Below are 7,844 nucleotides of genomic sequence, written 5' to 3' on the forward strand. Positions count from 1 at the left end.
AACTTCCTGGACAGAGGAGGAGAATTGGACATACAGATGAGTGAGGCATATAGAACTCCAACTAGCCATGACCAAAAAATATTCTACACCTAGATATATAATAGTCAAGATCACAGAAACCCAATGGAAAAATAAAATCCTACAGGCAGAGAGAAGAAACTAATCACCTATAAAAAAGCCAATCAGAATCACGGCAGACTTCTCAACACAAACCCTCAAAACAAGGAGAGACTGGAGTGAGGTATTTGAAGCCCTAAAAGAAAATAACTTCCAACCTAGACTGAGGTATCCTGCAAAATTATCTTTCAAAATCGATGGAGAAATTAGATACTTACATGACAAAGAACACCTGAGAATTTTCATGAACATCAAACCAAACCAGCACTCCAAAAAACTCTAAATAATAGCCTAGAAAAAGAAATGAAGTTCACAACTCCATGAAGCCCAACAGAGGGAATCCACCAGGCAAGAAAAGACACTAAATGGAAAGGGGAAAATATAGGAAATAAAGAACCAACAACAGTAAAACATCATGACGATGATGAGTCAATATCTACCAATTTTAACTATCAATGTTAGTGGTCTCAATTTACCAATCAAAAGAAATAGACTGACAGAATGGATTGAGAAGCAAAACACAGCAATATGCTGTATACAAGAAACATACCTAATTCAAAAGGAAATTCATACACTGAAAATAAAAAGATGGAAAACATTTCTCCACACAACAGAAATCCAGAAAAAAGCAGGTGTAGGAATTTTATTTGCAGACAAAGTAGATATCAAACCAAAACTAATTAAGAGAGACAAAGATTGTCACTGCATCCTTGTGAAGGGAACAATGCAAGAGGAAGAGATGATAATCCTAAATATATATAAACCAAATATAATTTTCTCTAGCTATACAAAACTAATATTAATGGATATGAAAAACTGAATAAGCACTAATACAATTGTGGTGGGGAGCCTCAATACCCCACTATGAAAAATAGATTACACAAAAAAATTAACAATGAAATTCTATAAGTGAACCAAGCTATCAAACAAGTAGACTTAATAGGTATTTACAGAGTGTTCCACCCCACAAAATCAAAATACACATTCATTTCTGCTGCACGTGGATCATTCTCCAAAATAGACCACATGCTACCTCATAGGAAATGTCTAAATATAAAAGAATTGAAATTACCCCCTGTATGTTATCAGACCATAATGCAATAAAATTGGAGATCAATAACATGAGAAACTGCAAAACTCCCACAAACACATGGAAGTTGAGTAACACCCTCCTGAGGAAACAATGGGTCACAGAGGAAATAAAAGAAAATATTAGACAATTTCTGCAAGTAAATGATAATGAGAGCACAACATACAGGAATCTATGGGACACAATGAAAGCAGTTCTATGTGGGAAATTCATAGCAGTGAATGCCAATATTAGGAAAACAGAGAGTACTCAGATAAATAACCTAATGCAGAAACTCAAGCTCCTAGAAAAAGAAGAGAATAACAAACCAAAGCTCACACAAGAGAGGAAATTATAAAGAACAGAGCAGAAATCAATGCAATGGACACTAACAGAATGATAAAAAATATGAATCAAGTAGTTGGTTTTTCAAAACAATAAATTCGATAAACCTTAGGCAACCTTATCAAAAAAGGAAAGAAAAGGCTCAAATCTGTGCAATTAATAGTGAAAAAGATGAAGTCACAACAGACCCAGCAGAAATCCAGAGGATCACCAATACCTACTTTGAGAACCTGTATGCTAATAAAATGGAAAACACAGAAGAAATGGACAGATTCCTAGATACATATAAATTGACAAAGTTAAATGAAGAAGATATAGAAATTTTAAACACCCCAATTACAATGAGTGAAATTGAAAGTGTAATAAAATATTTACTAACAAAGGAAAGTTCAGGTCCGGATGGATTCACTGCTGAAATCTACAAGACATTTAAAGAACTATCACCATTACTCTTTAAACTCCTCAAGGAAATTGAAAGGGAAGCAAGGCTTCCAAATTCATTCCTGGAAGCAAGTGTTACTTTGATTTCAACGGGAAGACCCAACCCAAAAAGAGAACTACATGCCGATCTCCCTAATGACCATAGATGCAAAAATCCACAAGATACTGGCAAGCAGAATACAGAGGGTCATCAAGAAGATCATACACTGTGATCAAGTAACATTAATCCCAGGGATGCAGAGGTGGTTCATCACAAATAAATCAGTAAATGTAATACACTATCATAACATTGTCAAGGACAAAAACCATATCATCATCTTATTAGATGTAGAAAAGGCATTCAACAAAATCCAACACCCATACATGATAAAAACCCTATGGAGAATTGGTATGGAAAGTCTTTATCTCAATCTGATTAAGGCTATCTATGAAAACCAACAGCTAACATCGTGCAAAATGGTCAAAAACTGAAAAGTTTCAGGCTAAAATCAGGAACAAGACAAGGACACCCACTATTATCACTTCTGTTCAATATACTTCTGGAAACATTAGCCACTACAATTAGAAAAACGAAAGAAATAGAAGGAATAAATATAGGAAAGGAAGAACTTAAACTGTCATTATTTGCTGATGAGAAGATACTTTACACAGAAGACACAAAAAACTCAGCCAAAAGACTTCTGTACTTAATTGACAGCTTCTGTAGAGTAGCTGGATATAAGGTCAACACTCAAAACAGAATAGCTTTCCTATCTACAAATAGCAGACTCAATGAGAGAGAAATTAGTGAAACAATTCCTTGTATAACAACATCCAAAAAATGAAATATCTTGGAATCAATCTAACAAAGGAAGCAAAAAACCTGTACACTGAAAACTACAGCAGCCTGAAAAAGGAGATCAAGGAGGATGTAAGAAAATGGAAAGATATCCCTTGTTCCTAGGTAGGAAGAACCAATATAGTGAAAATGGACATACTTCCAAAATTACTATATAGATTCAATGCAATCCTGATTGAAATTTCAATAATATACTTCACAGAACTAAAGAAAACAATCCAAAAATTCATTTAGAACCAGAAGAGACCTAGAATAGGAAAAGCAATTCTAGGCAACAGAGACATGGCTGGAAGTTCCACAATACCCAACTTGAAGCTATACTACAAAGCTACTGTGATAAAAACAGCATGGTATTGGCAAAGAAACGGACCCAAGGATCAGTGGAATAGATTAGAAGATGCAGAAACAACTCCAGACATACTCAACCACCTCATCTTTGACAAAGATCCAACCACCCTCACTGGAGGAAAGATACCCTATTTAATAAATGGTGTCAGAAAAACTGGATTTCAACCTGGCAAAGATTAAAACTAGACCAATACCTATTGCCCATGCACTAATCTAAGATCAAAATGGATTAAAAATCTAAATATTAATACAGAAACACTAAACTTGGCTGAAAATAAGTTAGGTAGAACTCTTGAAGATATTGGCACAGGAAAAGATTTTATGATCAAAACCTCAATAGCACGGGAACTAGCAGAAAGAATCAACACCTGAGATATCATCTTATGAATAGGCTTCTGCACTGCAAGAGAAACCACCAACAGAGCTAACAGACAACCTACAATGTGGGAAAAATTTTAGCAGCTGTACCTCCGACAAAGGACTACTATCTGACATATATTAAGAACTGAAATAAATCAGACACCCCAAATTTTAAGATGCAACTCAAAGTGGGCATCTGAAATCAACAGACATTTCAAAGACAAAGAAGTAAAAGCACCAAATAAACATATGAAAAAATGTTCAACATCACTGGTCATTTGAGAGATGCAGATGAAAACAACACTGTGTTTCCACCTCACCCCAGAAAGATTGGCTGCTACCAAGAAATCAACCAATAACGAATGCTGGCAGGGGTGTGAAGAGAAAGGAAGCCTTCTCCATTGTTGGTGGGAGTGCAGACTGGTGCAACCACTATGGAAATCAGTGTGGAGATATATCAAAGAACTGAGGCTGGAGGTCCCATTTGCCCCAGATATTCCCCTGCTGGGTATTTTCCCAAAAGAATTAAAAGAATCATACCACAGACATATATGTGTACCTTTGTTTATAGCAGCACAGTTTGTAATAGCTAAAGCTTGGAAACAGCCCAAGTGCCCATCAACTGAAAACTGGATAAAGAAGATGTGGGGTTTTTTAAAAAATAAAATGGAGTACTTCTCAGCCATAAAGAATGAGAATCTAGAGTCATTTTTAGCTAAGTGGTTTCATATTGAGGCCATACACTTAAGTGAAAGAAATAGGACACTCATGTCTAAATACCAAATAGTTTCTCTAGTGTGAGAAACTGAGAGTGTAAATAATGACTAAAAGGATTAATAACTAATAATTGATACTTTAAAATAGGAAAAGTTCCAAAGGGGTAGGGGTGGTGGGAGCAGATGGGGAAAGGAAAGAAAGGAAAGAAAAATTATGAGAAAGAAAAAGAAATGGAAATGAAATCTATGCATATAGGGAAGGGTAGAAGGGTGAAGGGCACTCAGGTAATGTGAAAAATGTAAGAACCGAGATACATCATGTACAGTTACAAGCACCCAATGATAAATGGAAACGTATTGTATACCTAAAATGTACCAATAAAATAATTTTTTTTTTTGGTACCGGGGAGTAAACTCAGGTCCTTGCGCTTGCGCAGCAGGCAGCAAAACCACTGAGATAAATCCTCGGCCCCAATAAAATAATTTAAGAAAAAAAAAATGAAAATAAAAATAAAAATACAGGTAGTGAGTATTATTAACTGTATTTACATATAATGTTAGTGGGTTTTTTTTCTAAATGCCAGGAAATATTTAAAGGATTCTCAGCCTTAGAATAGGAAGGGACCACCAAGAATATCATGTATAGATGCTAGGAAGAAGTTATACTGGGTACTATACCAGGGTTTTTAGATATTAACATATTTGCAGGTAAATATAGTCATAAATGGGACTGAGCACTGCTATTCCCTAATTTTAAAAATTAATAAAAGCTATTTTATACTGCAATGATTACATAAGTATTGCCTCTATTTCAAAGAATACTATAATGTGGTTATGTATTTTCATTGTTTTCTATAGTGTTCTTTTTTTTGTATTTTTCCTTAAAAGGTTGTATTGTGAGATGAGCAAAGACTAACACAAATCATCTTCTGGTATCTGAGGCAGAAAGTTGCAAACCATGTACCAGGAAATATTGCTGTAAATATCTATTAAATTGTATAAGAATCATCAGAGTCAAATTCAAATTTTCAGTTTTTCTCTGGTACTAATGTCCTTAACCATATTCAAAAGACTTTAAGATTAGTAAAACAGAAGAAATGTTCTGAGGTTCCTCACAGTAAAATGCAGAATAGAAAAATGCTAAGAGCTCCCTTCTTACATTATTGTTTAATTATTAACATGAAGTGTACACCAAAACCACATCTATAGTCAGTGATAACACTGATAATATGCATTTAACTTAAATATATTTATCAAAAGCTGAAGTACTCCAAAGGTAAGAATACAAGTTATATATTAAAAAACTTTTAATATACAAAAATATATTTGAGCGAGCTATTAATCTACAAAGAAGAGTCATCAGATAACAAAAGTAAATAGAAAAATCCTGGAAGATAAGTGACTCATATGAACGTTTTCCAAATATGGGCTATCAATTTCAATGTAGTGTTCATATAAAGTGGTCCTAACTCTCATAACTCTTGTATACTGTATAAAATATCCACATCAAAGCAAATTATACAACTGTCTGAATACCTCATGTTTGTTTCTTTTCTGCAATAGTTATTTTTTTACAAAGGGTGCCCAGGAAATATAGAAGAACAAAATCTAACACACATCTCAGAATTTTATTTATTGGGTTCTCTCTGAGGATCCTGAACTGCAGCCAATCCACTTTGGACTCTTACTGTCCATGTAACTGGTGGCTGTGCCTGTGAACCTGCTCATCATCCTGGCCATCTTCTCAGACTCCCACCACCATATCCCCATGTACTTCTTCTTCTCCAACCTCTCTTTGGCTGACATCAGTGATTTCATCTTCACAGCAGTTCCAAAGATGATTGTGAACATCTGATTACAAAGTAAGGTAATCTCCTGTAAAGGCTGCTTGACATAGATGTCTCTTTTAATTTTTGGTTGCATGGATGACATGCTTCTCACTGTGATAGTCTATGACCGGTTTGTGGCCATCTATCACACACTGCAGTATCACCTCATCATGAACCCTCACCTCTGTGTCTTCTTAGTCATGCTGTCTCTTTTGTTCAGTCTGTTAGAGTCACTGCTGCACAATTTGATTGCTTTACATTTTACCTATTTTGAGAATATGATCATTTCTAATTTCTTCTGTGAACCTCTTCAACTTCTACATCTCACATGTTCTGATAACTTTGCCAAAAATATAGTCATATATTTTGTAAGTAGTACCATCTATGAATTTGTTCTCCTTTCAGGGATCTTTTTCTCTTACTATAAAATTAGTTCCTCCATTCTGAGTACCTCATCCTCACATGGGAAGCATAAAGCCTTCCCTATGTATGTGCCTCACCTCAGTTTTTTGCTTATTTTATGGAGCAGCCATTGGTGTTTACCTTACATCTCCCACACAGATTATAGCAGCTTCAGTGATATACACCATGGTTATGCCAATGCTAAATCACTTCATCCACAGACAGAGGAATAAGGACATGAAATTCACCCTGCGGAAGCTGCAGAACAGAACAATATATTCTTAATATCTCTTCTTACATTTTGTAGTTTGTGTTGTAAAACCCAATCATGTAGACCTACACATAATACAACCATATAGACCAGCAAATTCTGCTTCTTTGTTTTTACTTGTAGCTTTATGGCTTTCTTTTATTCAATTCTTCATGGTTAAATATTGATTACTTCAGTCCATCTTTAATGAAATTGCACATATATTTCTTGAATCTGTTTTAAGCATAAAATTCATAACTAAAACATGATAAACAGGCAGCTTCTGCAGTTTCTGAGAAATGACCTTGATCTCCAAGTGAAATGTTCAAAGCTCTATATATTTAAAATGTGCATCTGTTTTTAAAGTGCATACATATTTTATTTAAATTTATATCAGTGTTATCTACTTCAGCTAGTTACATGCATAAGCCATATCAATGTTACCCGTTTGGCTTGTATTGGAATTACATAGGAAGAATAAGAATATAGATGCCTGGGTATTATCACCAGTGACTCTGATTTATATGAATCAAACTATGAGAGATTTAAATACCAGAGTGGGATCAGATTCTGGTCCCTAAAGGGATCAGTCAGAAATGAATTTATTGTAGTAGATGAAATGATTTGATTAAAATATAATATTCAAGTGAATTATTCCTCAACATCATATATTATTATATCTGTTTTTACATTATTATTTTCCTACTCCAATATCACCTTTCCATAGATACTTTTTAATGCTGTGTGGTGTCTCTGGACATCACTGCTCTGTGTTCTTCCTGGCTCTGTTTTTGGACACTTTCACTCATGGTGACTAAATTTTATCACCTTGAAAATTCACTATATTTCATTGCTTTCAAACCCACGAACCCTGGGTGTTTTGGAAGCTTCCTTCCCATTAGCATGACTGTGACACTATTGTACCCTCTGTGCTTCTGTCCTGAACTTACTATCTAAACAATTGCACGCATTTACATTTCTCCATTACATTAACCAGATTTGCTTGCATTTCTGGAACATTGAGCAATGAATCATACCGTGGTGAACAAAAGGTGTATTTTCAACTGTCTAAAACTGAAATATCTCAAAATATGCTTGAGAAATAATGTTGCTTTTCAATATACAGCTG

The sequence above is a fragment of the Heterocephalus glaber genome, unplaced genomic scaffold (assembly GCF_053883595.1).
Source record: "Heterocephalus glaber isolate CG9 unplaced genomic scaffold, H.glaber_assembly_v1.0 deba00001532, whole genome shotgun sequence".
Classification (NCBI taxonomy): Eukaryota; Metazoa; Chordata; class Mammalia; order Rodentia; family Bathyergidae; genus Heterocephalus; species Heterocephalus glaber.